General features: G+C 37.1%; 1 pseudogene; it reads right to left on the bottom strand.

Annotated features, from left to right (window-relative positions):
* Positions 1-523: 523 nt before the first annotated feature.
* LOC147829478 (zinc finger CCCH domain-containing protein 3 pseudogene) lies at positions 524-1,432 on the bottom strand (annotated as a pseudogene).
* Positions 1,433-10,965: the final 9,533 nt, after the last annotated feature.

Genomic DNA, 10,965 nt, shown 5'->3' with positions numbered 1-10,965 from the left:
CTCAAATGTTAATCAATTTGGTTTTCTGTAAAGAAGTACACATTTTGATGATATAGAGGGATACAATACACAGCTAGTGGACATACTGGCCACTGACCTCAGGTTGAGATAGCTTCACACCGTCTTCAAGAAGTTCTGAGAAGCTCTGATTTCTGTCTCCATGCCCAGTGCTTGCTCTAGGGTTTGTATCAGAATGTTTGCTTTGAGAGCTAAGCAAAACACAGGTTGTAGCTCTAAACTACACCCCCTACCCTTCTAAGAGGTGAAACCATGGTTTTGGCCTAACTTATGGTTCCATTTTTATGTCTTTTTTTTTGACACAGAACAGAACCTTTATTGCTGGACATAAAATGCCTGCCAGAGAGGCCTGACCAGGGGCCCCTTCCCCTGGCAAGACTCCTGGGTGGGGAGGGTGGGGGCCCACAAATCCCATAGGTGTTGCCACACCCATGACTGGAGATTCCCCAAGGGGCAAGCCCTGACAGACATCTCAAGGGGCAAGTCCTAGGTGCAGGCCAAGGGCTCAGGGGAGGGGAAGTGGGATGGGGCTGGGCAAGACCTTGGCTAGTGGGAGGAAGGCAAGGTCATGGGAATACAAGCAGGGAAAGCTTGGAGCCTGGCAGGCAGAGTGGTGCCCTGGGAGGTTGGTGGTAGATGGCTTCTCCTGGAGGGCCAGAATCCTGGGCAGAGCCTCCATGCACTCCGGGGTGAGAGTCTGAAGTAGGTGCGGGCAGTAGCCTTTGAGGAAGTCACTGCAGACCTCGGCCTTGTGAGACACATACACATGGCTGTAGGGGCAGTTGCTGTTGTTGCAAATTCCCTTCAGGAAGTAGGAGCACACGGGCATCTTATCCTTGGATACATGGTGGGAGAAGGGGCAGGTCCCATCTGTCTTCTTGCACGTGCCCCAGACAAATCTGGTACACACAGCAACCCTCTCAGTGCTCGCCGCGGTTACACCTTCCAAAGCGGTTCTAGTACATACAGTACTCCTTTTTCTTCTCCTTTTTCTGCCTAGCCCGCCGGATGATGGCCAGGCTGCACTGAAGAGCCGGGCTGACCAAGGAGCGGCTGCAGTTGCTGGCAGGATCCAATCGGCCTGAGTGGAGAAGGGCTCTGCTGCCCCTATCACCCAGCCTGCTGGATATCTCAGAGAGCTTGTTGGCTGACACCTTGTAGAGGTCCCTTCCGATACAGCGGTAGCCTTTGCTCTGTCACCGAGGGGAGCCAAGTGGTGCTTTGCCACCCCCAGTGGCAACTGGACACAGGCAGTTCAGCCCCAGGGACCTGGAGAGTGAGAGCCACTGGTCCACCAGGAGGACAGAGACAATATAAAGGGTGGAGTGCAGACAGGAGAAGCTGGAGTCTTCTCGACAATGTGGTAGTGGATCTTGATCACTTTGCTGGTAGGTGGAGTCTGCAGAGTGTGCATGTTGGACACTGCTGCCAGAGTCCTCTACATGGAGGCAAGGCTCTCCCTTCTGCCCTGCCCCAGGAGGCTCCCACGAAAGTGCCAGGATTAGGCAGAGCCTTTATATCTTTTTTATCTCTCAGTTTCCCTTGCATAGTTTTGGAATTATCTATACATTCTTCCTGATTTTCTTTTAGCCCACATTAAGCCACATTTTAAATACTTATTTGCACTCTCCCCCAGGGATTTTAGGAGTTATTGTTCTGATTCCCCAGTGATCCATTCTGACAATTCTGACCTTAGAAACTCTCTCAGGTTTCAATGTGGAAAGACTTGCTTTTTGCTATGTCAAAATATGTAATTGTGCACATTTTAAACTGTGAATTCTCTGTCTTCACCTTTTAATTTACCATGACTTTCTAATTTTTCTAGAACTTCTGAAAATAATGTGAGATAGTGGTCTTCATTCTATGTCCTAGCAACATGAGTTTTGTTTATTTAATAGGTTTGATAAAAAGAAAATTGGAAATACTTGTATATGCTTAGACTCCCCAGCTAATCAAGATATCAGACTTTTCATAAAATATTCATCATCATAGATATAAAACAAGTGAACTAATACTTTCATTATTAATTTAGATTAATTATGTGTGTATCAACACTTAAGACATAGCAAACAATACCTTAGATGCTTAGGTTACTGTCATATGGACATTCACCTCAGAGTCATGAGCTCACACAGACACAGCACAGGAATGAAAGACAGGTAATCAGATAAATATGAAGTAGTTTTAATGGTAACAAGTGCTTTGGAGAAAAAAATAAGACACTTTATCCAGGTATGGAGTTCTGAATCCTACAGAAAATACATTGTGGTAATGATCTATTGTCTCTAAATCTATTGCTTGGGCTAGCCATTTTATTTGTTTTATTCATTGATTTTTATAAATACGTAGAATGGAACTGGCCCACAAAAGATTCTCCATAAGCATTTGTTACACAAATCCAGAGCACATAAGTAGAAAACAGGAAGTGTAATAGCTGGAACCTGGGGGGAACTGTGAGCTTTTCCAAACATAGAAAAAAGAGCATTGAAGTTTAATCTCAGGTACATTTCAATGTATTGGAATCATGGAGATACATACTGATTAAAAGAACAGCAAAGGAAAGAGGAAATAAAACTAAGAGTGTAATATTTCAAAATGGTACAGTATGTCAAATACTACTGATGGTTTATCCAATAAAGAATTAGAAGTAATTAATTAGCAATTTTTTAGTAATGAAAATTTAATTGACATTTTACAGCTATTTCAATCAAATAGTGGGGAGAACATTTATTTACATAGGTTTGAGGGGAAATGGGAATAGAAACTGAAATAGGTAGTAAAATCACTAATTTTTTTAATGTGGTCTTTGAACCAGTAGAATCAAGATTTCACCTGACATCCCATTAGATATGTACTGAAGACATATTGCAGGAGAGTCTGCTTTTTATCAAGATTCAAACCTAAATCAGAGCTTTTGATGCACTGTTTCAGTATGTCTTTTAAATTTTTTAAGAACAGCAATATGAAGTGGCAACTATGGGGTGTTTAGAGGGCATCAAAGTAGGTTTGTGAACAGACAGAATTATTGATTATGGAAGGAATAATGATTGCAGAAACAAGAAAAGGGACAGGTTCCTGAGTAACATCTCTGAGTAGCGCAGAGTGTTTTACTGTGAACAAGCTGTCATATATGCGTGAACTTAGGATCTGGAATTTTGCAGGAGGGTACACTGAAAGAAGCGATATATAAGACTTTTGAGAGTGTGAAAGTTTGAGTAAAGACAGACAATATCATTTAATTGCATAAGGAGGGAAATACACTGTAACAATTTAAAAAGTAGTGAAAGTAATATAACGGTTTATTCCTGAGGGAATTAAAAAAAATCAATAATATTTGGAGTCCTAGAAGAAATGAGTTGGAAAGATGAGGAATGATGTATCCTTAGAAGAGAATGTTCAAAAATTATGTGAAGTTGCTTTTATCAATGCAGTATTTTTATAGTGAGATAATGTGTATTATTTATGAATAAATATTTGTATAAGGTGTTCATGATGGAGTAATTAATTTTCAGATGTAATTATTACTTTTACTTCAATAGAGAAATAAATGACACACATACAAACACACACACACACACACTTACTCCAAACCTTAAGAAATAACCAATAAATTTAAACTAAGATACTTTAGCAGAAATTCTATACAAATCTTCTAAGTAATTTTTATTTTAATGAAATTACAATTGAGCCTCAATAAAACAAACCATCTCTTCTATTCTAACAAGGTACATATATTTATTAAAAAATCACAATGCATAAAAGATCAGTTTAGACTGCTGGGTTTTACTATGATTTCAGTAAATTCTTTTGGTCAATCCCCTAATGAAGTGTCAAACATTTTCAAAGCAATTCTGTGTAAAATAATGCACTGTAGTTAGTTGAACATTTTATTCACGTTAGTTCACTTTAGCCGATTTCTAGTAAGAATGAGGGTGTTATACTCAAAGGATATTCAACACAAAGACACCTCCAAGTAAGACGGTTAATTTGCCTTCATTCCTGTGGGGAAAGAAACATGGTTGCTAAGAGCTATGTTGAAGGGCTAAGAAAGTGAAACATGCAGTAAATACAAGGAAAGAAGAAATACAGTAGCTTGTTTAACCATGGTTAAGAGTTTGCCAAGACTCAGTATTGCTCCTCCATAAGAATGTGATTTGATACAAATACTCAGTTACATTCATGGATAATAAAAGTAACTGTGCAAAATGTTGATGTGTAACCATTTCAGATAAAAGAAAGACAATGTTACTTTGTGATTTAGATATAGATCTTAACAAATTCCACTAAAGTACACTTAGTGTCTTTTATTAACTCAGTTTTGACCATTCATGACAAAAAGTTTTCATAGTAAAAATGACTTCATTAAATTCATAATATGTAGCTTTCACTTTCTTAATTTATCACCCCAAATACCAAGCAAGGAAATGGTACCAGATGCACTCCTTAGAAAATGTCTGTAAAGTTTCTCTCAGTATCAGGTGGTAATCATTTTAGGCTTTGGGGCTATGGTCTCTTGCACCATTCAAGGTGGTCACTCGAGCACGGATTCCATGTAACTGCATGGGAATGACCTTGATATGTTATGTCGCATTTATCTCTTCAATATAAACCAGATAGCATTTTAAACCCCTTATTATTATTAACTTAGCAAATTTTATCAAGTAGGTATTCTCATTATACATATTACAGGTGAGGTAACTGGGGCACAAAGAAAATAGTTCAAGAAATACTGCATCCTTATATTGTTCATGAGAAATTTTGAGGAATGTCTGCAAGAAGCAGAAACTTTAAGATTTGATTTAGGGAGTCCCTAATGATATAAAGCAAGCGTATATCAAAAATAGTCACAAACGGTATGGCTGCGACATAGACATAGCCACCTGGCCAGCTCTCAGAAGAAGAAAGCTGTAGTACAAGCAGGTTCCAGATCACTGGGGTGAGTATGGGAATCATGAGGTGGACTTCAAGTTAGCCTCTCAGGGCATCTGGAAAAGGACATTCATCATACAACCTAAAGTGCAATTTAGCCTAAGTAGTACTCATTAGCAAGTTTCCTTATTAAACGCAAGCTTGCTAGTAGGGAAGTATATTTCCTATTAGATAATTAATTTCCAGCAGCAACAACAAATTGCAATAAACAAAAAAAAGGAATGAGATTTGTGATTAATACGAGAAACACTGGTTCATGGTAACATTTGCTGCACCTCCAGTGAGGTCAGGGAGGAAAGGGCTGAAAATCTAATTTCATTTTTGTGATTCTTCAAAGCTAGAGTGATTTGAACTGTGACTTACTCCGTCTCCAGGTAAAAACACTTCAGCATCCACTATCAGGCATATTTATTCATTTCTTAGCAAGGAAAAGAACATAGGGAAATGAAACCATGTGTAGGAAAGATTCAGTATTAGAAATGAAGAGTTAAAAGTGGAGCATTTACCCCTCTCTGGGGCCCAGATCTTCCTAGGAGGATAATTGGGTCTAAATCTGTAATTCTTATTCTAATAAATCAGATATGATATGCTTCTTCTAAGTTGTTTATCTATAATTTATTATCATGCAAACATATGATATATTATACAATTTTTTAACACAATGAAGGTTTCTTTCTTATTTATGCAAAAGTGGCTGGGATAGTCTTCCTTTGTGTCATCCTAAGCCCCCCTATGAGCACAGAAGGCTTTGGAGGTCATCTAGATTGGAGCCAGGGCAGGGGAAGAACCTGGAAGCAGTGCAAACTCTCCCCTACTCTCCGGAAGGAACCCAGCCCTGCTTACAAGTGGGACTTAGCCTAGTGAAAACTATTTCAAACGTCTAGAACTGGAACACAATAAGCTTGTGTTATTTTAAGCCATGAGATTGGGCAAAGCAGCAGCAAGAAAGCAACACAATTATCTACATGACAGAAAGTATTTAAGTTTGATTTGATTTCTACCTTAGACCATGCACACAAAAAAATTCCAGGTGAATAAAAAATCATGAATGTAAATCTTTGAAACTCCTGAAAGAAACTGTAGGAGATTAGTTTATGACGGCTGAATAGGGAATTTTTTTCTTTAAAAGTATAAGCTATGAAATAAAAGATTGATAAATCCATTGACCAAATTAAAAATCAACACTCAGTGACAAAGGCAAACTATAGGCTGGGAAAAGATATTTACAAAAAATGAATCACAGAAGGTTTACTGTCCAGAATCAAGAATTCTAAAAAACACAAAGATCAGTAAGAAGACAACTAAACAGAAAACTGGACAAAATATATACACAACCATTTTTTTTTTTGAGACAATGGCTTCCTATGTAATTCAGGCTGGCCTTGAACTCACAGTCATCCTCCTGCCTCAGCCTCCCAAGCGCTGGGATTACAGGTGTGTGCCACCATGCCTGGCTATACGTGTAACCATTTTACAAACGAATCACCATAAACCTATGAGAAGTCCAACACCAAGTCTTCATGAATACTAATTAATAAAACCTTAGTAGTGATTAAGCTCAACCCACATTAACAACATTGAATATGTCAGTTTCGCAGCACCAGAGAGGCAAAATTTAAAAGTCCAACCACATTGAGTGTTTTATAGATGGCAAACAAGAGGAATGCTTATGTGTGACTGGTGGAAGTGCAAATTAGTGCAATCTCTTTATATTATGCAATTTATAAGCAACTTCATTTGGAAAAAAAAAAGAACAAAGGACTTCAGTAGTTCTTTCACAAGAAGAAAAGCAAATACTCAATAAATTTGCAAAATATTTGACATATTAGTAAAAATAAAAATTAAGCTAAAACACTGCTACACACTTGTCTGAGTGACTAAAATAAAAATATATGACCCACTGAATAATAAATACATGTAGAACAAAGAGAAGTTTCATATCTTTACAAGAGAAGGGTAAATTAGGATAATTCCTTTGGAAACAATGTACTGTTATTTATCAACATTAGCAGATATATAAATCATGATTAGAAAGTTCATTCATATATATGTATTTTTGTATATTCACATATGTTCATATATTCTTACAGAGCAGCAAGAAGAAACAAGTTCACACAAGCTTACGAAATCATTATTCATAATTCCAAGCCAGAAATTGTCTAAATAATGTCCATCTTCACTAGAACTGATGTATAATTTTAACATAATCATATAATCCAAAAGCATGCACTTAGAGATGTGATTACTAAAGCTAAAAATGTGGATGAATAGAAATCACATGAGTAGAAAAAGTCTACAGTGAATAGAGAACACATATTACTATTCCATCATATAAAAATCAAAGTAGGGGGAACAAAATAAAAATGTCAACATCTGGGTTAGTATTTATCTAGAGTGATGGGTGGAGGAATGTAAGAGAGCTCCTAGGATGCTGGCAGTGTTTTGTTTGTCTCTGGCATAATTATATGGGGTTTTCCTTTTTGAGAATTTTGGATTCAAGAAGTTAAATATCACGTAAAATACATGTAATTAAATCACCTGCCAATTTAAAAGGCAAATAATTGTTAAACTGATTTCTATTGTATGCAACAGGCAGATGCTCTTTCCGGCTTCTGCATTTGTTTGCATCAGTCTAAGCCACCATGGCTAGGATCAGAGTCACTTACTTGGGCAGGGGGCGGCTGGACACTTCTGAATCTCCTGGTTCAGGGTCTCTACAGGCAGTGCCAAAATCTGAGACTTGTCCTTTCTAAGTTCCCAAGTGATTCTGATGCTGGTGACATGGAACCACACATTTTGAAAGTCTGGCTTCAGTCTATTCCTCTTGAAATTATCTTCTTTCCTTCCTCCAGTCACCTAAACAACTCCAAGTCCCAGCTTCTTGTCTTTAGTTTGCCCAGTTTCAAAGTTAGGGCTAATCCCAGTTTTCTTGGAGGGTCCTTCTTTCCCAGTCTCTAATATGTACTGAATTTAAGTTGACATTTGTTCCAAAGGCCGCAATGGTTTTCTCCGTATAAGAAATTTTTGGGCCAGTTTTATGGCACATCTGAAATCCCAGCACTCTGGGAAGCTGAAGCAGAATTATGACTTTGAGCCCAGAGTGGACAATTTAATGATTTTATGAGATCCTATCTCAAATTATAAAAAAAGAAATTAAAACAGACTGGATATGGAGCTCAGTAAGAAGACCTGGGTTTACTTTTTAAAACGAATTATAATAAAATAAATTTTTCTTGCTTCTTTCTTGGTATCGTGCAACTTCCCTCCTAATAAACTGCCAGATTATTAATCTACTATCTTCCTTTCATTATCCTATGTTTCCTATAAATTTTATTTATATATATTTTCTTCCTTTCCCTCATTTAACAATGCTCCTAACATTCTTCTGGTGTCTGTGAATTATCTCCTTATTTCTTCAAAGTTGTCTTACTCTCTATTAAAATGCTTACATAGAAAGCAATATTTCTTCTCTTGGTCTTCAGAGCTCATGACGTATTTACCCTCTTTACCCATCTTTACCCTCTTCCTTTCTGGGCCACTAAAGCCTAATATATATATATATATATATATATATATATAAAATTAATATTATTGATATTACTATAATGTTATATTAATTATCACATTAACTATTATGTTGATTATATTAGTATATAACATCAATAATAATAATATTAACATATGAAAATATTAATAATAAATATACACTATATTAATAATTATTCATATATATTATATAGTCTATAGGCTAAATAAAGCCTAATAATATAATATAAATATAAATAATATAAATATATTATAAAGCCTACTATATATATAGTAGTTAATTCACTGTGCTTGAAAAATATATTTTCATGTTCAACAAAAAGCATTTTTTTCATTTATTTTTTTTCTTTATTAAATTCTTTTATTGGTACATTGTAGGGATACAACACAATTACATTTCTCATTGGGAATTGTACCTTTACATGATGCATCTTGGTTCTTGCTTTTTTCCCATTCCTAGCCCTCCCTTCATGCCCTCCACCCTTCCCCATTTACAAAGACTTTATTTCCATTTTTTCCATTTCTCAGCATTTTTCCTTTCCCTTCTTACCTTTCTCCTGCCCCTCCCACTACCCCTACCCCTTTGGACATTTTCTTCCCATTTTGCATTATCTATTATTCATTCTAATCATTGGTACATTTTAGATATACAATATAATGACATTCATCATTGGAAATTTGCACCTTTACATAGTCTCTCTTGGTTCTTATTTTTCACCCTTGCCCAGCCCTCCCTTCAACCCCTCCATTCCTCCCTATTTACAAAGATTTTGTTCCTATTTTTCCATTTTCTCATATTAATCCCACTCTCTTCTATCCTTTCCCTAGCCCTCCCACTTACTTCCCCTATGCCCCTTTTCTTCCTATTTCACATTACCTATTATACATTTAGGCCTTATTTACACTTTCAGGTTCTCACACCAGAGAAACTCTTCGGTATTTATACATGGGTGTTCTATTTATTTCACTTAAGAGTATTGCCTCAATGGGCATCCACTTAGCTATAAATGTCTCTAATTTCTCATTTTTTATGGCTGAGTAGGACTCCATTTTATAAAAAAAAAAACACATTTTCTTTATCCAGTCTCCAGTTGATGGGCATTTGGGCTGTTTCCAAGTTTTAGCTACTATAAACAGTGCTGCTATGAACATGGGTGCACATATATCACTGTGATATGATTCTTTTAATTCTTTGGGGTAGATCCCCAGCAGTGGAATAGTGGGGTCAAATGGGACTTCCAGTCCTAGTTCTTTGAGGCATCTCCATACTGATTCCCACTGTGGTTGCACCAGTCTACACTCCCACCAGCAGTGGAGGAGGGTTCCTCTTTCCCCACAGCCCTGCCAGCATTTGTTGTTGGTTGATTTCATGATAGCAGCCATTCTTTCTGGAGTGAGGTGGAATCTCAGCGTTGTTTTCATTTGCATCTCTCGAAAGACCAGTGATGTTGAACATTTTTTCATGTATTTATTTCCTATTTCTACTTCTTTTTCTGAGAAATGTCCGTTCATTTCAGATGCCCATTTTTGGATTGGGTCTTTACATTTGGGAGGCCTGATCTTTTTAAGTTCTTTATAGATTCGATATAGTAGACCTTTGTCTGAGGAAGACCAGGTGAAGATTTTTTTCCCACATTATGGGTTGTCTCTTCACACTGCTGGTGGTTTCTCTTGCTGTGCAGAAGCCTTTTAATAAGAAGAGATCCCACTTGTTGATTGTTTGTGCTAGTTCACGGGCAAATGAAGTTTTGTTCATAAAATCTTTTCTTACACCGATGTCTTCAAGGGTTCTATCTAACCTCTGTTCCACTGGTTCAGAGTTTCTATTTTAATATTTAGATTTTTAATCCATTTTGATTTTAGTTTAGTGCATGGTGAGAGATATAGGTCTAGTTTTAATCTTTGGCAAGTTGAAGCCCAATTTTTGCAGCACCATTTATTAAAGAGGCTATCTTTCCTCCAGTGAGGGTGTTTGGCTCCTTTATCGAAGATGAGATGGCTGAGTGTGTCTGGTGTTGTTTCTGCATCTTCTAATCTATTACACTGGTCCTCAAGTCTGTTTCTTTGCCAGTACCATGCGGTTTTTATCACAGCAGCTTTGTAGTAGAGTTGCAGGTTGGGGATTGTGATACGCCCTACCATGTCTCTGTTACCTAGAATTGCATTTGCTATTCTGGGTCTCTTCTTGTTCCAAATGAATTTTTGGGTTTTTTTCTCAAGGTCCATGAAGTATGCTGCTGGGATCTCAATTGGAATTACATTAAATCTATATAGCAGTTTTAGAAGTATGGCCATTTTTCACTATATTAATCCTTCCTACCCAGGAGCAGGGGATGTCTAAAATTTTTTTGATATCATCTTCAATCTCTCTGTTCAGAGTGCCATAGTTTTCAGAGAAGAGGTCTTTGATTTCTTTCGTTAGGTTGATTCCTAGGTATTTCAGTTTTTTGGTTGCTATTGTGAAAGGAATTA

Source organism: Heterocephalus glaber, unplaced genomic scaffold (genome assembly GCF_053883595.1).
Source record: "Heterocephalus glaber isolate CG9 unplaced genomic scaffold, H.glaber_assembly_v1.0 deba00000594, whole genome shotgun sequence".
In the NCBI taxonomy this organism is placed as follows: Eukaryota; Metazoa; Chordata; class Mammalia; order Rodentia; family Bathyergidae; genus Heterocephalus; species Heterocephalus glaber.
The sequence above is the reverse complement of the archived record's forward strand: the minus strand, read 5'-3'. Positions and strand labels throughout refer to the sequence as shown.